We start from the raw sequence: 21,145 nt of genomic DNA, 5'->3' as shown, positions 1-21,145 counted from the left end.
TATCTTCTGCAATAATTTTGCATTAAAGTGTGCAATTGATTTCGCTGAAAATGACCCTCCTGATCTCTCAACTCATACCGACACACACCTGGACACGGAGGTGTGGGCCTCATGACATTAGAAGAATCTTACAGATGCTCGATGTAAATAAGGCATCCAGACCTGATGAAATTGGAAACAGAGGTTCTAACAGAGTGCGCATCAGTCTTTGCCACACCTCCTGCCAAATTGTTCTGTTTCTGCTTTAGCCATGGCCACTTCCCTTCCTCCTGGAAGATAGCCAATGTTGTGCGAGTACATAAAAAAAACTCATGGTCTGTCCCAGATAATTACAGGCCCATCAATCTTCTAAGCTGCATTAGCAAGGTTATGGAGAAAGGTATCAACACAGAACTGAGGAAACATAATTAGAAATTACATCATTCGCAACAATCAGTTTGGTTTCCGTAATGGTCATTCGCCCTCAGACTGACTCACATACTTGAGTCATGAGTGGATGTCTTGTATCAACAGATGTCAAGAAGGTACAGTTGTGGTACTTGATAGAGTATGGCACAAGGGATTGATGGCCAAGTTGGATGCAAATGGAGTCAGAGGGCAGCTGTTGCATTGGTTATCCAGCTACTTGATAGGCGGGCGTATCCAAGTTGTGGTCAATGGCCAAACATCAAATTTAACTCCAATAACTGCATCAGTACCTCAAGGTTAAATTCTCAGGCCCACCTTGTTTTAGTCTACATTAACGATCTGTGTGACAATCTGCATAAACCTACCTGCCTCTATACTGATGACAGTACCATATACTGGCTGTTGGATGAAGAGAATGCCATAATTTATCTGAGGGAGGATTTACAGAGATATAAGAATGGGGGCAGAAGTGGAATGTCCTATTCACTGTTGAGAAATGCAAGGTCATGTCTCTCAGCGGACGATTACCCAGTGAGCAGCCTCTGTAGTTCTTTATGGGTGGCATGCCCCTGCAGTGAGTACAGGAGCTGGAATACTTGAGGTCAGTTTCTCCTGGAGCTTGTGCTTGTCATCTCAAATGAACTATATTGCTGTTACAACCCGACAATGAGTGAGTGTTCTTCATAGTATTGCTCTGCATTTGGATACTCCTGGCCGAGCCCGAGTGTATAAAGCCCATGTTAGGAGCACAATGCAGAATGCTCCTTTTGCATGGATGTCTGCAAGTACCATGTATCTAAAGATGCTGGATGATGTACAACGTCATGAAGGACCCTCCACAGGATTTGAATATCAACCCCCTACTGCACAGGAGAACTGTAGCAGGTCTGGGTCTAATGTATAGATGACATCCAGTGGAGGCTCCAGCACTTCTGAAGTCCATGTTACCTTCATCATGGACTCTAATAAGGTCCTCCAAAGCAAGTGCCTCCTTTGGAAGCCTCCTCGTCCTTGTTACACCCCCAATGTGTCCACCAAGTTTTGTTCGAATCCGTCCACAACTTTTTGAGATATCATGCTATATATCATTTTTGCACCTATCTCTCAATGGTGAAAAATCACTTAAAAACATTCTAGTAGCCAGATACAGATCTTCAGCAAAATCAAATCAGTTCGTCCTTAACACACATGCAAACTGCCCACCAAATTTCATCAGAATCTATGGACAACTTTTTGAGCTATCATGCACATAAACAGACAAACAAACAAACAAGCAGTCATAGACTGGTACTTACGGAATCGTCAACTTGACCTCTGACCTTGTCAAATAAAAGCTGTCTCTAGAGAAGGTAGTGATGCAAACCAGAAGTTTCTATGATGATTCTGTACCAAACCATCATAAATCGAATGTTTGACCTCACTGTGACCTTGACCTTTGACTGATTTTGACCAAAATCTAATCAGCGCTCGCCATCACCCTCCTGAATCAGGTGGTGTAATTTGAAATTGGTAGCTTCTTCCGTTTGAGTTATAACTTTTTTTGGATGTTTGACCTCACTGTGACCTCAACCTTTGACCGATTTTGACCAAAATCTAATCAGCAGTAGCCATCACCGTCCTGAATCACGTGGTGTAATTTGACATTGGTAGCTTCTTCCGTTCTCGAGTTATCGTGCCTACAAACAAACAAACAAGCAGTCATCGACTGGTACTTACGAAATCGTCAACTTGACCTCTGACCTTGTCTAATAAAAGCTGTCTCCAGAGAAGGTAGCGACGCAAACCAGAAGTTTCAACGATGATTCTGTACCAAACCATCAAAAAACGAATGTTTTGGATATTTGACCTCACTGTGACCTTGACCTTTGACCAATTTTGACCAAAATCTAATCAGCGCTAGCCACCACCCTCCTGAATCATGTGGTGTAATTTGACATTGGTAGCTTCTTCCGTTCTCGAGTTATCATTTTTTGGATGTTTGAACTCACTGTGACCTTGACCTTTGACCGATTTTGACCAAAATCTAATCAGCGCTAGCCATCACCCTCCTGAATCACGTGGTGTAATATGACATTGGTAGCTTCCTCCGTTCTCGAGTTATCATGCCTACAAACAAACACACACACAAACAGAAACGGAAATAATCAATATACTTACGAAATCTTTAGATTTCATAAGTAACAAGCAGTCATAGACTGGTACTTACGAAATCGTCAACTTGACCTCTGACCTTGTCTAATAAAAGCTGTCTCTGGAGAAGGTAGCGACGCAATCCAGAAGTTTGAACGATCATTCTGCACCAAACCATCAAAAATCGAATGTTTGACCTCACTGTGACCTTAACCTTTGACCGATTTTGACCAAAATCTAATCAGCGCTATCCATCACCCTCCTGAATCACGCGGTGTATTTTGAAATTGGTAGCTTCTTCCGTTCTCTAGTTATCGTGCCTACAAACAAACACACACACACACACACACACACACACACACACACACACACACACACACACACACACACACACACACACACACACACACACATACACACAAACAAACAGAACAGAACTGATCATTATACTTCCGAAATCTTTAGATTTCGTAAGTAACAAACACACAAACGCACAAACAGATGACAGAAGTCATCAATATACTTACAAAATCTTTAGATTTCGTAAGTAACAAGCAGTCATAGACTGGTACTTACGAAATCGTCAACTTGACCTCTGACCTTGTCTAATAAAAGCTGTCTCTGCAGAAGGTAGCGACGCAAACCAGAAGTTTCTACGATGATTCTGTACCAAACCATCAAAAATCGAATGTTTGACCTTACTGTGACCTTGACCTTTGACCGATTTTGACCAAAATCTAATCAGCACTAGCCATCACCCTCCTGAATCACGTATTGTAATTTGACATTGGTAGCTTCTTCCGTTATCGAGTTATCGTGCCTACAAACAAACAAACACACAAACAGAGGACGGAAGTGATCAATATACTTACGAAACCTTTAGATTTCATAAGTAACAAGCCGGTAGGCGGCCATGGGTTGCCGAGCATCTGATGACCTTTGACCCCTGATCTGAGTTAATCTAGTACTAAGTACTTTGGAAATTGCAATCAAATCGGTTAACCCGTGTATGAGCAAGGGGGCTTTGAGTGGTCATTTTTGCCCGAACAATGCACTCATTGAACTTTGACCCCTGACTTAGCCGAGATAGGTCAATATGTCCTGAAGCAAAGTTGTAGTACACATTGAGTACTATATACCTTTGAACTTTCATTCGTATCGGTTAATCCGTGTCGGAGCAAGGGTGCCTTGAATGGTAATTTCACCCGAAAAATGCATTTATTGACCTTTGACCCCTGACCTACTCGAGATAGGTCATTATGCAAATGAGCAAAGTTGTAGTATTCATTACGGTCTATAAGCATGTAAAGATTCATTCTATTCGGTTCAACCGTCTTGGAGCTCATGTACTTTGAATTTTCAGTGGGAATGCTCAATGGCCCTCGGACACCCAGGTTGAGAGTGTTACCATTTGGAAACTATAAGATATAGAAAAAAAATGGATGTCATATTACAGATAGAGAATCACCTTAAGATGATGCATACCAAATCGCATCGAGTTCCATCTACTGATAACTACTCGGTATCAATTTGAATGAAAAGTACCGAAAATGTGGTTTGATATCGGAAATCCCCAAAGTTCGAGGGGGTGCTGTGGGTGAACAAAGATATAAATCAAAAATCCGGCTCGATAGTTTGTGCACAATGCATTCCAGATGATTCGTGTGAATTTTCATGATCATCTGACCATAACCCTAGGAGGAGTAGCATTTGGCACGAAGGCACCTCCAGCTCTCGCATATTATCGATTTTTGCCCTTTGACCGCTGACCTAAGCAATATCGGTCAATATGTCCTGAGGCAAAGTTGTAGTACTCATTGCGTGCTATGAACCTGCAAAGTTTCATTTGGATCGATGCACTCACCTGGTCGCGAGGGGGCCTTCAATTTTCGGGCATACCCCATTTGTAGGGGGCGCTGTGGGTAAACTATTCCATATATCACAAAAACCGGAATATATTTGGTAGAGCATCACCTGTGGATGATACATGCCAAATTTAATAAGCCTACGTGGGATAATGGCTTTCGGAATTGATTTCGCGTGAACGGTACCGATTTTGAAGGTTTTTCGACTGTTGCTAGGGAACCAAAGCGTCCCAAGAAACCATCACAATTTCCAAAGCACGAGGTCATAAGATGTACCTACCACCCGAGTTTGGTCAAAATCGGCCCACGTTTACTTCTAATTATGCTGATGACAAACGAACAAACATCCAAACAAATAGACAGAATTACTGACAATAAGGGTCACCTATTTTGGCGACCCAACAGACACACAGACAGGGGGGAAAACATAACCTCCTTCACCTTCGGTGGTGGAAGTAGTAAAGTGATATACATACATGAAGCAAAAACATGTGTACGGCTAATGTATAGATATAATATATTGTGGTTATATATCTGAGATCATTCCAATTGCAGTGGGCGATTGCCTAACACCCAGGCCTAAGGCCTGTTGATCTGTGCTGCTTCATGCAATGACAGCACAATATTTTATTGGGGTGGAGTCACGCTAGCTGTCCAGACAATGGGTGCAAAGCAGTGAGGTGGAGCCAGGGCAGCTGAACACTGACTCATGTATGTGATATTTTCGAAGTTTAAAAAGGGCATAACTGTGAAAAATTGACAAAATGCCCTAAAAGTCGAACTTTTATGTAACTTATCATAATAAAGCCACGTACCAACTTTGAGATGAATATGTTAAAGGATATGAAAAACCACAGATGGGATGGGCAGACAGAGAGCAAACCTATGATCCCCTCGATTGAAACCGAAAGGGGACTAATAAGGCAATTTTCTGCATGTATGTATCGATGTACATCTGAAAATCATAGAAAACTAGAAGGGCATTCTTCGACATCGCAACGTTGCCAGATATGCCTCCGCCTACATTACACCAAGTTTGATTTAAATCCCTGAACCTGGATTCAAAATATTAAATAATTCTGGCTGCCAGACCATGCGTTCAATCTGGTTGAAATTTAAAACACATATCCTCCATGACGACTAGATCATAATTGTGACGTTTTATTTTGATTAATGAAGCATTTCAAAAGAATAATTTTTCAAAAAATTTTCATTCAATCAAATATGGCTGCCAGGCCATGTGACCTACAAATTATTTGTAAACACTGGTATCTGCAAGGCTTGGGAAACATGTGGGTGGCGTTTCCCTTCGATCTGTCAAAGCCATTCTGGAGAACATGATTTTTAAAGGTTTGAGGCTGCCAAACTAATATGGCTGCCAAACCATGTGCCATATGATGTCAAAGTTGTAGAACTTTTTGTTCCTCGTGGATCGGCAATCATACCTGCAAAGTTTTGCCTCGATCTGTTCAGCTGTTTTGAAGAAGAAGATTTTTGAAGGTTTTTATGTTAAAAACAATGTGGCTACTGAACAACGTGACCGATGGCATCATCAGTCCCCCCCACCCCCCTCCCATACAATTTAGCCCAAGATAACCCTCAAAATTTTTCATACTGATCGGATAAAGCGTTAAACGTATGTAATTATGTCATAATGAAGGCATCTATAAAATCAGAAAAGAAATCACTTGTTTCCCATTGGGAGTACTTCACACGTGCCTAGTTTCAATTTTTTCCATGCAGCGGTTTTGCAGATACAGTCATGCGCCACTTAACGACGGGGTTACGTTCTGAGAAACGCGTCGTTAAGCGACGTCGTCGTTGTGCGAACATCTTTTTTTTTTTTCATTTTCGTTTTCGAACATCGTACTTACACAAACCTAGACACCTCGGCTATATGGTATAGCCTATTGCTCCTCGGATACAAACCTGTACACTGTACAGCATGTTACTGTACTGAATACTGTCGGCAATTGTAACACACATCCAAGAGAGACGGAAGACACGTTAGATTTACCTTTGTGCTGTTCATGATGGCCATCGGTGTTGTTAGCAGCAGATTACAATCTCCTCCCGCATCGATTATAGAAAGGTGAATAATTAGCGTTTGGATTTTATAAATACGTAATCATTGCATCGATGTTATAATTTACAAATGAAGAAACGAGCACCTGTCAATTGCGATATATATTTTCGGAATAGTGCGATTGTTTTAACAACATAAAAAGCTTCACCAAAAACAAATTTGCGTTTTAATGTCGACTAAGAACAACTATTTATTCGCGGAATTCTTCAATGCAAATGTAATTTACTTGCTAGAAGGTAAACGTGCAAACATTGGTTCAGTTTGAAAGCCGATTTCCTTGAATCCCGATTTAGCACGATCCTGTTTTTTTCGCAATGACATTTTATGGACCTCAATGATCGCATTATAACAGGGCCACACTGTCGTTTATTATCATTATGAGGTATTATGTACTGTACAGTGTACATAATTGTATGTGCTATTTTTATAGGAGGCGACATCACTTGGCGATAGGAATTTTTCAGTACATTTTTTTTCATTTTTTTCAGAGCTGGCAGATGCGTTGTATATGCGATCCGTCGTTGCCCGGAACGTCGTTAAGCGGCGCATGACTGTATAGAGCTCAAAAGTTTTTGCTTTTTTTCAACATGGCTGCCACACAACGTGACCTATGATGTCATAATTATCATAAAAACATTCTTACACGAGTAGTCACACCTATGGTGAAAATAGTGTCAATTCAGATAAACGGTTTCAGAGAAAAGAGAAAATTAGCATGGACGGACGTACGTACGTACAGACGGATGGACATCCCGAAAACATAATGCTGCCAGTGACTTTGCCGGCAGAGGCATAAAAACAGCACTAGCCCAATCTACACCAATTTTGCATATATGCTAGTAGTACCCAGGGTCAGGTCATGGGCAGCTCCATTTTTGGAAGAGGCTTCCACCCCCTCCCCCTCCCCCCATCCCTCAGAGGGGAGGGGGCGGAGACATTAGCAAGTGTGCCGAATCTATCACAGCAAATGATGTGGAATGAAATAAATGAATCAAAGAGTGATTCACATGTTTGAATTAATATTAACTTTAGCAACATCAACCAATTGAACGATAATTGAAGGCAAATGTCAACCAGTGGAACAATATTCCAAAGAGTAACCCACTCACAAATCACATCCATAACCTGAACCATAACACAAGCTTTCCATCATCAGTGCCTGCTTATTCAGTGGAAGCACAGTAACCAGTGAAATAATTTGCCACATTATCATTTTTCAATGATATTGCAACAACTGCCAACTTCTGTTGCAGATGAAGAAAATGTGGAAGAGTTTTATGGAAAGTTGCAAGTAGAACAGGTGTCAAAATAAGGTGTTATAATCATTATGGGAGACGGGAATGCAAGAAGTGGAGAAGCAGGAGCACCAGGGATTGCAGGAAAGCATGGACTTGGTATCTGAAATGAGCCAGGGAAACGAATACTACAGTTCAGGAAGGAGAATGATCTTGGTAATTACAAACACGGTTCAAACAACCTAAGTGCAGACCGTACACATATAATTCACCTGATGGGCAACATAGAAATCAGAATAACTCCATTCTTATCAACAGATGGAAAACAAAGTGCTGTGCAATCTGCCACGACCTATGCCAGGCACAGACTGTGGGACAGATCATGAACTCCTTGTGGCAAAACTACAAATCAAATTGGGAAAGGTGAAAAAATAAAATAAAATAACTCTGACCAGATATGACCTTGAAAACAAATGCAAACAATATGCAATAAAGAAACAAAACCGTTTTGCTTAGCTGGACTTCATTGACAGAATACCAGACAAATATTGTGGCAAGAGGTTTGACTTATAAAAGAAGAGGCCAAAAACAACATCTCAAAAGTAATCACAAATAAGAAGGGTAAATGGCTGTCAGGAGAGGCAATAAATATTACATTTGTCTGGAGAAGAAAGTCTGAAGAAGAAAACGAAACATATTACAGACAGAAGAAGATAGATGAAAACCAAAGGTGCATCAAGAGAGGACATGAAACAACTAAATAGAGACTTCTAATGACAATCTGGGATAGACAAAGATAAATGTTTCAGAGGCATGCTAAGAGATAGAACGTGACAACAGAGCGGGAAAAACAAGAGATCTTTTAAAAAAAGGCTCAGAGAGATCACAGGAAAGTTTAGATATAGGATTGGGGTTCTCAACAGTGGAACATGAAAATATCTGACAGAAGAAACACAGGTGAAAGAAAGATGGAAGGACTATACCAAAAGGATACAAACGAGATAGTAATGTGATGGTAACCTTTGAAGAAAGAACATGAGCAAGAACAAAATATTGATAGAAAGTGAGGTACGTAAATCCTTGAAAGATCAGGTAAATGCAAAAGGCACAAGGTGCCGATGAAATTCCAATCAAAATCTTTCAGGTAGTTATGGAGGAAGCAATCAAAATTTTAATAGCTCTCTGTGCACAGATCTGGAGCAGGATTGTGTGGCATAAAAGATGGAAGCAGTCATTATACATACCATTTCCAAAGAAAGGGGATCCAAGAGAATGTTCAAATAACCAAACCATTGCCTTGATTTCACATGCTGGCAAGATATTACTGAAGATCATTCAACACAGAAGAGAAGATTTAATTTATGTGAGAAATACCCATTGGGCAAGCAGGTTTCAGAAGAGGAAAAGGTACTAGAGATCAAATTATTAATATTAATTTGAGGTGGATCATGGAAAAAAGTAAGGGGACATAAAAGTAAGTTACTAACTTTGTTTTTGAGATTATTGCAAAACTTTTGATTGTGTTGATCAAAAATTGATGTGGATTATACTGAGAGAAATGGGGATGTAATAGCACCTGATATGTCTGATAAGAATCCTGTACACTGACCAAGAAGCGATAGTTACAACAGAGTATGGAGAGACAGAATGATTTGTAATTGTAAAAGGTGTCAGACATGGGGTGCATTCTCACCCCTTACCTCATCAACCTGTGGAGATAGTGAGTACATCATGAGGAAATCAAATTGGGTGACATAGAGGCCAGAGTCAGGATTGGAGAAAGATGTATCAACAAGCTAAGGTATGTCTTCTCTGGGTCTTTATTTAAACCTAAAAAAAAGATGAAAATTCTGGTCAACTGAGAAGATCCATGTGTTCAGATTGGGAAATGATCATGTGGAAATAGTGGAGAGTTTGGGACCTTTCTGACTCGCCTAAATGCGAGTGTCGCTTTCCTCAGACTGCAGATGATCTTGTGCAAGACTGCCAAATACATCACCCAGAGGGAGGACGGCAAGAACTACAGCACCTGACCACAAATGGCCCAAGGCTAGCTGAAAACAGCTAACTTCACGTTGTAAACCAACAACTCAGAGACACACCACATGAAAGAAGAAGACAAAGAAGTGGAAAGTTTCATCTTCCTGGGTTCTAAGATTGAAGTGAGTGGAGGATGTGGGGGAGAAATTAATAGACAGCTATCATTGTGAAGAACAGCAACGTCATGATTGGTAAAGATGTAACAAAACAAACCAAGAGGAGGCCGGTGAATTATCTGGTATTTTCAGTTGCAATGTATGGATGTGAGTCGTGGACAGTGAAAAAGAAAGACAGGAAGAAGATTGACAGTTTTGAAATGTGGTGTTAGAGACGAATGTTAAAAGTTCCATGGACTGCAAGAAGAACAAACAAATCGGTGCTTGAAGAAAGTTGAAGGGCACTCGGTAGAGCACGTACCTCTACCAGGCTGAACAGTTTATGTTTTGTATCCCACTGATGCACCTGGATCCAGACCTTAACCAAAATCTAATCCACTTGATCTTGTCACAACAAACTCATCCACCAAGTTTTGTCATAATCTATACAACAACTTTTTGAGATATCATACTATTTTTTGGCCTCCATTTCTCATTGGTGAAGAATCACTTGTTGAAATTAAAAAAATTATAGTATCCGGATCTTCACACACCCAACCTGTCCACCAAATTTCATCCAAATCCATCAACAAATTTTGAGATATCCTCTTCACAGACAGCCAGACAAATAGACAGACAGGGTTGAAAACATAACCTTCATCCACCTTTGGTGGTGGAGGAAATTAGACCACCAGGTACATTCGAAGTGCTGATGATAAAACCGAACCTGTCATACATTGGACACATCATGTGTAGAGAAAACGAAAGTCTGGAGATGTCAACCATGCTGGGAAGGGTTGAGGGAAGAATAGGAAAAGACAGACCTTATATGTCCTGGATGGATGGGGTAAATACTGCAACCAAGCTGTTTCTGCCAAAGCTTCAGTAAGTAGTGCAGGATAGGGATGTTTGGAGAAATCTGATGATGAATGTCACCAGAAGGCAGACACGACTTGACCGAACTAGATTTTATACATGTGTGTGTGTATATATATATATATGTATATATGTATATATATATATATATATATATGTATATATATATATATATATATATATATATATATATGTATATATGTATATATATATATATATATATATGTATATATATATATATATATATATATATATATATATATATATATATATATATATATATATATATATATATATATACACACACACACATACATGCCTGGTGTTGGCTTAATGGTTAGGGTGGTGGGCTTGGGATCCTAGGGTCCTGAGTTCAAATCCTGCTCAGCTATTGAATTAATACCAGGTGGGGTTAACTCAGCCTGTCATCCTTCTGAGATCAGCAAAATGAGTGGCAGCATGCTGGTATACTGTGTCGGAGTGGCAACCCGTCCAGGATTGTGCCCAATAGCCAAGGATACTGCTCAGGCAGCACAAACGCTCTGCACAGGGTATTGCCCTTCTGGAATGGAATACATATACATATACATATACATACATATATATATATATATATATATATATATATATATATATATATATATATATATATATATATATATATATATATATACACACATATACTACCGGTCAAAAGTTTTAGAACACACCCATTTTTCAGTTTTTACTGAAATTTAAGCAGTTCAAGTCCAGTGAATAACCTGAAATGGTACAAAGCTAAGCGTAAAACTGGCAGTGGTTAAAAAAAGTTTATGCTCCCAAAAACTGAAAAATAATGTAAATTTCTGTAGTTAAAAAAGGCTCTATTCAGGGAACAAGTGATGGGTTAGCAACTGCAGCTATTCTGCAGCAATGGAAGTAAATTAAGCTTTGAAAGTTAATGCAAACAATTTCTACAGGTGCCCCAACTTTTCTTGATTAGTCACAAACCCTCTGTCTGTATAAAAGCAGTGTTGCTGCACCCTCTGAAGCATTATTTGGACAATATTGCACTTCAGGAAGTAGCATATTGCTATCATAATGGTGAGAAAAAGACATTTAACAAAGAAAGACAGACAGACCATTATAACCCTTAAAAGTGTAGGTCTTTCCTTTAGAGAAATTGCAAAGTAGCCAAGATGTTAGTGAGTACAGGTTCCTACACCATCAAAAGGCACTTGGAAACTGGAGGAAACTCTAACAGGAAGAGGTCTGGCAGACCCAAAGCCACAACACAATCAGAAGACAAGTTTCTGAGAGTCAACAGCTTGCATGATAGGTGGCTCACAGGACAGCAGCTTCAAGCACAGCTTAACATTGGTCAAAGTAAGGCAGTCTTAGTTTCAACTGTGAAGAGAAGACTTTGAGCTGCAGGTTTGACAGGTCGAGTGGCAGTAAGAAAGTTATTGCAAAGATGGCAAAATAAGAAAAAGAGGCTTGCCTGGGCCATGAAGCACCACCAGTGGACTACTGAAAACTGGAAGAAGGTCTTTTGGACCGATGAATCAAAATTTGAAATCTTCGGTTCATCATGCAGGGTTTTTGTACGCCATCGAGTAGGCGAAAGGATGGTTCCTCAGTGTGAGACACCAACTGTCAAACATGGAGGAGGAAGCGTGATGATCTGGGGCTCTTTTGCTGGATCCAGAGTCGGCGACTTGCACAGAGTGACTGGCACCCTGAACCAAAAGGGCGACCACAGCATTTTGCAGTGCCATGCAATACCCTCTGGTCTATGCCTCGTTGGTCAGGGGTTCATCCTACAGCAAGATAATGACCCAAAACATACCTCCAGGCTATGTCAGAACTACCCGAGAAGAAAATAACAAGACTGTCGGCTTCAAATCATGGAATGTCCAGGACAGTCTCCAGACTTAAACCCCATCGAGCTGGTTTTGGATGAACTGGACAGAAGGGTGAAAGCAAAGCAACCTACAAGTGCAACTCATTTGTGGGAACTTCTGCAACAGTGTTGTGAAGAACTTTACGAACAATATTTCATTTCCATTGTGGAAAGAATGCCACGAGTATGTCTGGCTGTTATTTCTGTAAAATATGGCTGCTTTGATGAGTCAAAAATTTGGATTAAATTTTGTTCCACAAAACGATTCCATGATTTATTTTTTCTTTGTAATTGTTTATTTGTTCTACGCTTTAATTTCAGAGTACATTGAAACATTAAACTGCTTAAATTTTAGTAAAAACTGGAAAAATGGGGGTGTTCTAAAACATTTGACCGGTAGTGTGTATATATAGCTGGACTTCGTTGACAGAAATATATACACACAGAATTTCTCAAAAAATAACTAGATTCAATGTATATTTTCAGGAATAAGTTCACAATGCATTCGTTTTAACATGTTCAGTTGAGATTCATTATCATGAGGTTCCTATAATTCATTATCATAAGTTAACATTACTCAACCTTGAAGCACTATAAGGCAAAGTTCGACACAAGTTTCCATGCTGTCAATTATGGTAATGTGGAGTTGATTTGTCACAGACGGAGCTGTGCTTATTGGTAAGCCAAACCTGTATCTGCCTCGAGGGCTCAGTATTACTCGGGTCTGGGCTTGTGGGCTGGGAAGAGGCTCCGCTAAGCTCACGGTAAGCCCTGTGGCAGGACGCTCTGGAAAACCCTCAGAGCGCACCCTTACTTGCAAGCATGACATGCATCGCAGTCTCTCTTCCCCTCTGGAGACGTTTCGTCATGAAATTTTTATAATTTTCCTTTGACCTTCACAAATACAAAGTTCAACTGCAACTGATACTCATCGTTTCGGGTATTGCTGAGCTAACACAGCTGTGGAGGGGTGGGTCGTAGGGGTGGGGGGTTGGCAAAGGGAATGAAGTGTTGTGGTGCTGGATGGGTTGGGGGGGGGGTTGGGGTGTTTGGGTTGGGGGGGGGAGGGTCGCACTTGTCAAAAGTTATGTTCCTCGATTTCGAGCAATTCGGGTTTTGCAGGCATGTTAGGGACTTCATTGAGCAATTTCACGATTGTCCAGCAAGACAGTTTCATCAATTCCTCAACCCGCATTGCCCCAGCGACTGCTTAATCATGATGAATAATCAAAAAATTGCGATAACACTAGACATAGTTCATGGAAATTTGACAATCAATATAATCCTTGATTACATAAATTTGACAATCAAAATCATATAATCCATCTCATACCCACCTTGAAAATGTTTCAACTGTCAGCTCACTCTGCGGTGCGTTAGACCATGTAATTGTTTAAAGCAGATAAAAGTCTGCACAAGCTCCTTCTTCATGGGGTAAGATTTGATTCTCAACAATAATGACTTGCCCGCCTCTGGGTTTGTAAGGAGCAAGTGAGCCATCATTTACGAAGTCTCAATTAATTACCTACACTCCACACGTCTACAGTCCAGCTTTGCTCTATAACGTCCAAAAACCTCAATGTATTTGCTCTCAGCAGTTGCGCAATTTCTGCGACGTCACATTGGAGTCCAACTAACTTTTTGCAAAGGAGCACCCACGCTTTAATGTATGTGTGAGTTTTTGCTGTACAGACAATAGGTCTCAGCCACTCTGCCCTTGTCTTGTTAAACTCAGGCCATCTGACCCTGGAGGTTACTAAGACGGTGACAGTCCATTATCTACGTTTTCATTTTTGCGCCGGGCCGGTGCAGATGAAGAGCGTTCTTCAATGCCTGGCGTGTCAGAAAGAGACAGGCCGCTCTTTTTATCCTTTCAGCCACGGCTGAAGCCCAAATTAGTTGCGCTCCCGTTTTCGTTTCGCCAGCCCCCTACCCCCCCTATGCCGCAGTGCCGTTGCAATGTGGGACATTCCTTCTGCATGAGTGAAGAACCCTGATCCCTTCAAGTAAAGACGGAACAGGCCACGGACTAGGGTAGGTCTGCCCAGGATGCTGACTACAGCCGACGACATGCCGGCTGAATTTCGCCCTCCCCTCCCCTTTCTCTTCCAACCACCATCACCATCTGAGGCTTGTAAACTAGCTCAGCCGCGAAATAAATAAAAAAAACTAGAAAGGAGGTTTTGAAATGGCACCTTGGAGCTCGAGGCTTGCACCTCATATGGTGTTCATACGTCTCAACCTGCATAGCTTCTCAAAAGGTCACTGAATCTCAGCTCTGGTACATTTGTCGTTATATGAGCAGCACCGTTTTTAATTGTCCTTCTATTTCATGGCTACCTTTACAGAGAAACGATAGGTATACACCTCAAAATGTGAACAACATTCTTATTCATCGATTTCCTACTCGAAGAACATTGAACCAATTTATTCATGGAACACATGCAGCAAGTCATAACGCTGAAGTGCAAAATTGCTCACGTCATGACACCCAAGGGTGACCCTAATAAAATAACAGATGCACAACTTGATGATACGCGTCTTAGATCTCGGCACTGGTCGACTGACCATGTCTACAGTGACTTAAAGAATGCATTGAAAGATATCTAGTGAAGATGCGTGTGTGATGAAATATTTAAAAATTAAATAATGCTCCCAGCAATTACCTAATTATGACATCATGAGGTGCCACTGGCCATCCTTTGCATCTCAGCTGCTTCAATGAAAATAGAGGCTTGCGGAATGTTCATCAGAGAGAATGACGCAGGTTAAAAGCAAAGTGTGTCCAGCCATTACTCAAGGGTTGGTTTTTGAGGTGCACATGGCAACGCCATGGCGAGCAAGATGCAGAGGTGGATGGAAGGTCATTGCAACCAATCAGAAGTGACCATTGATGCGTTACAGTAAACATAGCCCTGCTGGTTGTGTTGCAAAAGGGTGACACCTGTCCACCCTCATTTATGCAACTGACTGCACTCCCACTAAGACGTGATCAGAAAAGCGTTCCTGACACTGTTGTTTTCTCAGCAATATCACTGCCCCCTCCACCAAGCACCTTATAAGGAAGGGCATTTCTTGCACTGTCTTTCCAGGCCAATCTCATGACGGATGGCCGAAGGAACACGAATGGTCACATCATGGTGTGGCACGTGTGTAACCGCTGGCTTGCATTTTTGGAAATCCTTCCATGGCCCGCTTTACAAACCTAAAATACTGCCATTAAAATTGAACTGGCGGGTTTGGACAAGGCTGGGTGAAAAATGCACTCTGGGCAGAGTCCTGTCAGACCACCTGTTGTCTATTATTCCAGGACTTGAGCTACCCATAAATCATAACCTTGGTGAATTAATCAACCTGTCAGGACCCAGATGAAAGGTTATGAAGCAGGGCTAGAGATCAGGCCTGGACTGATAGAGGTCAGGGTCACATTGCATTCCTCACTGTCAAGTTGGGAACGCCAAAGATGCCTATGAACTAAATGTGCATGGAAATGTGTATAAATGTTTCTTGAGGTAGCAATGAATTTTTACAAGGGAATAAAGATAGACCTTCTTAAAAATTGTAATTACACAAGCTGCTAAGACTTGATATTGATGCGTTTCAACATCCCGTGGCAGAATGCTGCTTCAGATGGGTGCTCACGTTGTAATCGTCTTGTCTAGGTTTGATTGTCCAGGGAAACAAAAAGACCAGACAATCTGCACTACATGTGCAAGACCTGTGTCATAAAATAAGTTGTCCTTTTGGTGAAAACGTTGAGCTGGCTGCCACATGTGCCTGCACTATCTTGAAAAGAAAAATCAAGGTTCTACAGTTCCCTGGAAAGAGTCAGCCCTTGCGTGACAGTGCTTGAAATAAATTCAAACTTCATGGGTTACAGCATCAACTCTTAAACCCGTTTCAGTAATATTGCAACCGGTGGACGAAAGTCAGAAATGTATATATATTCGTCAATTAAATAACAAGTGATATTGCTGATATTGTAAAGAGATTTGGGTGGTTTACCTGCTGGCTTGCTTTCTGATTCTTTCACTTATACATGCGAAGTTCAAGTTGAAGAGCTCATAAAATGGAGTGAGCCAACAATCTTCAGATCATCTTTGACAACTTGATGTGATGTAATTGTAATCGCTCCTGGAAGGTACAGAAGTCAATGCTTGGTCTTGTGGACACAGATCCAAACCTATTTAATTTCAGTTGTTTTGGCAAAACATTCTTCCCTCTTGGAAGTCCAGGGAAAGGCAAACAATGTATAAATATTCAAATGATGATCCTTTTTCTAAACAGGTGTGGATATTGAACATAGGCAATGCTGTTTAGCCTTCCCAAGTGAATGAACATTCAAATACAGAGTTGCAGGATTCCATTCATAAAATCAAAAGTGAAATGATTTTCTCCTTTTCTCATGCCTTAAGTACAAACTTGAAAGAGAAAAAATAAACTTGTACCAATCGACAGACTCCAATTTTAAAATTTGTGTCTGTGGTCGTCTTAGCACATTATAAAAGCCATTTATATTGAACGAGCACATTACTCGTACGTACACACACACACACACACACACACACACACACACACACACACACACACACACACACACACACACACACACACACACACACACACACACACACACACACACACACACACACACACACACACACCTGTGGCAGTTACATTTGCACATGCAATTCTGACATGTGAAAAAATACCACCACCACATTTCTCTTCCCTTGATATTCATCAAAGAATGAGGCACACATCTTGAAAAGACATACGGAGATCCAGTATTACTAGATCTACAAGATATATGAGACACACAACAGTTAATATTGACACCCAAATGTAAAACGATAGACAAAATTAATTGTGCCAAAAGGCTGAGGAAGGTTATGAAATTGTACGAAGAAATCGAGTTGTTAAATACGTCGGCAAGAAGTGAAAATGCGGCATCTGTGAGCCACCATTATGGGATCAATGAATCAACTGTGTGCAAACATGAGTAAAATATCCGTTCAAGTGTTCCCACTCCGCAAAGCGAAAATTTATCATTCCAGTCCCGTGATCCTCATAGTGAAAGGATGGAAAAAAAAAAATCACTTAATGTTTGACTCGAGGACCAAACAGAAAAAAAATCCCTTTGAGTGGACTGGTGTACGGGAGAACCCATTGTGGCTTCACCCGGCCTTTGAGTGGACCGGTGTACAGGAGAAACCATTGCAGATTTACCAACGTTTACAAGGGGCACCCAGGGCCGAAGGCTCCAGTTCAACCATGGCTCAAGGAACTGATCGAGGAAAATTGATTTATGCCGGAGGAGATTTTTAAGGCTGAAGAGACAGGATTATTTTGGAAGAGGATGCCATCTCATACCTTCCTGTCCACACAGGGAGGATCTGCTCTGGATGAAGGTGGTGAAGGATCATTTCACCCTTCTTCGAGTGGCAATGCAGCAGGGACATCGTCGTACTCCTGATGATCCAACAGCCGTCGCAAGTTCTACATCCACATCTTTTTAACCTCCACCCTCCCCCCTATAATGCATCATCATCTCTGAGCTAAGTCTTGTGTTTTCTATTTATGGTAAAGTACAGCAAGAATGAGTATGTAATATGTTCATTGTTTACCCTCATCAATCCCGCTGTTTTGAAATAAATTTAAAAGGTTAAACTCTTGTGTATTTGTTTAATTTACACCATATTTATGAACTAACATGTTTATTTCAATGTTATCATGTGAAGTTATCATCATCCTTGGTACTTTCAGTCTTGCTCTATGGATGCGAGACTTGGACTCTGACCAAGGATCTGAGAAGGAGACTTAATTCCTTTGGTACCAGATCTCTTCGGAGAATCCTTGGCTATCGCTGGTCAGATTTTGTGTCCAACGAGCGGTTGCTGAGAGAGACTCGGATGAGATTTGTTACCTGCATAGTCTGTGAGCATCAGTTGCGGCTGTATGGACATGTGGCTCGTTTTCCTGATGCTGATCCTGCCCACCAGATTCTCTCAGCGAGGGAGTCTCATGAGTGGAGGAGGCCAGTGGGCCGACCACGTGCCTCGTGGTTGCAGCAGGTTGACCATCATCTCAAGGAGATGGGGATGGGCCTGGCATCTGTCTGGGGGATGGCCAGACGGAGGGCCCTGGAGTACCGGCGGAAAGTGGACGCAGCGACACGCTGTTCTGGCACATGCTCCCATACCTGACCTGATATAGACCACTAAATAAAAAAGGTAAAACTCTTGTGCTTTTGTTTAATTTCCACCATATTTATTGTACTAACATGATAGATATATATATATATATATATATATTTATATGTACACAGAAATACAGTGCGACATTTGTAATGACGAGCACTCCCCCGATCTCCAGTGGACATAGTCCTGATGAAGGCAAAGAAACCCAAAATCCAGTTCGGCGGTTCCGTTTGATGGTTCACTGATGTTGACCATGTAATCTTCGTCTGTTTCACAGAGACGCTAGGCCGGGGCCTCAGGATTTGAGATGACGCTTTGGTGAAGGACTGTTTTCAATGGAGATATACATATATACAGTCATGCGCCGCTTCACGACGTTCCGGTCAACGAGGGATCGCATATACGACGGTGGTCCCATAAGATTATAATGGAGCTGAAAAGTCCGATCACCGAGTGATTTCGTAGCCGTCGTAGCACTGCCAGTCGTATAAAAGTACAGGATAGCACATACAATTATGTACAGTACATAATACTTCATAATGATAATAAACGACAGTGTGGCCCTGTTATAATGGATCGTTGAGGTCCATAAAATGTCATCGCGAAAAAAGCAGGGTCGTGCTAAATCGCGATTCAAGGAAATCGGCTTTCAAACTGAACCAACGTTTCCACGTTTACCTTCCAGCAAGTAAATTACCTTTGAATTGAAGAATTCCGCGAATAAATCGTTGTTGTTGCAGTCTAAATTAAAACACACATTTATTTTTATTGAAGCTTTTTATGTTGATAAAACAATCGCACTGTTCCGAAAATATATCACACAATTGAGAGGTGCTCGTTTCTTCATTTGTAAATTATAACATCGACGCAATGATGACGTATTTATAAAATCCAAACGCTATTTATTCACCTTTCTATAAGCAGCCGCTAACAACACCCATGGCCGTCATGAACAGCACAAAGGTAAAACTAACGCGTCTTCCCTCCCTCTCTCTTGGATGTGTGTTGCAATTGCCGACAGTGTTCAGTACAGTAACATGCTGTACAGGGTTGTAGCCGAGGAGCAATAGGCTACACCATCTAGCCGAGGTGGGTAGTCGGCTACACCACCTAGGTTTGTGTAAGTACACTATATGATGTTCGCACAATGACGACATCTCTTAACAACGCATTTCTCAGAACGTATCCCCATCGTTAAAGCCTAAAGCCTAAGTCACGTTTGCTCTCCGGCGAGGATACGGCGGCCGTACCCCCCCCCCCTGAATTGACAGACATGTGTGGCGGCCGCAGAGTTTCTGAGGTGGCCTCAGGGTGGCCCTACGCAGTATGGCTATCTTTAACACGTCGGAGGCGTCGCTGTGGAATTATAGAGCAGAATTATAACTTTTTTCATTTCTACGTTGGCCGTAGCAATTCGACAAGCCAAGCTGTGACGTAGATATGTTCCACATCGATCGTACGTAGGGCATACGTAGGGCGTACGGTGGGCTTGCGTTATTCGTGCGGCTGCCGTAGGCTCTTATCAATGAAAAATGAATTTTGCCAACCCCCAAAGAATTACGGCGGCCGCACTATTTCCACGGTCGCCGTAGAGTAGTCCTAAGGCATCGCTGTGTTCAGCGTACGGTGGCCTTGCAGTCTATGTGACAACCTACGGGCAACGCAGGGTCGGCGCACGGTTCCCCTACGCCCGCCGTGCTTTCTACGTACGGCCTCCATGGCAGTCTGCGTCGAGCGTGCGTCCACCGTGCACTACCGCTTGAGATCGGAGTAAAGGTGTTTGCCTATACTCCAAACTGGTATATTCTGTTATATATATATATATATATATTTATATATATATATATATATATATATATATATATATATATATATATATATATATATTATAGTTGTAGTATATTCAGTTATATATAGCGGTATATTCCGAACTGTTATATTTTTATTTCAGTTTAAAAAGAACTGGTATATATATATATATATATATATATATATATATATATATATATATATATATATATATATATGTAATGTTATATATATATATATATATACCCACTCGTTACCGTCTGTCTGGCCGCACGTTCGCCTTATGGCCCCCCTGCGGTTGCCTTGCTGGCACCTTGAGGCGACCTTGCATCTGCCTTGAAAATTCTATGGCCGCCGCAGGGACGCCGTAAGGTCACCATGCGACACCAAATCAAAGACTGTACGGCACCCCCACGTTTTCGGTCTCCACAATTTCTAAATACGCCTTGCTGCTCCCCAAAAAAGAAAAAGATATGTGACTGCTACATTGTGTGACCATGGAAATACTGCGGCCGCCCT

At 41.4% G+C, this 21,145-nt stretch overlaps 1 protein-coding gene across 1 annotated transcript in view; it reads right to left on the bottom strand.

Moving 5' to 3' along the window:
* Nucleotides 1–19,618, bottom strand: part of LOC147030504 (THAP domain-containing protein 2-like) — a 344,307-nt gene extending 324,689 nt beyond the window's left edge. The window contains exons 1-2 of the mRNA XM_085874629.1: nucleotides 19,515–19,618; nucleotides 16,623–16,751 (exon numbers count right to left, since the gene is read on the bottom strand). The gene's annotated coding sequence lies outside the window, so the exon portion shown is untranslated. The remainder of the gene's footprint in view (nucleotides 1–16,622; nucleotides 16,752–19,514) is intronic.
* Between the last annotated feature and the right edge of the window lie 1,527 nt (nucleotides 19,619–21,145).

Source organism: Eptatretus burgeri, chromosome 3, assembly GCF_056783735.1.
Source record: "Eptatretus burgeri isolate ZD-2024b chromosome 3, Ebu_testis_v1, whole genome shotgun sequence".
Lineage (NCBI taxonomy): Eukaryota > Metazoa > Chordata > Myxini > Myxiniformes > Myxinidae > Eptatretus > Eptatretus burgeri.
Note: the sequence above shows the minus strand (reverse complement) of the source record. Positions and strands in the feature narration are given on the sequence as shown.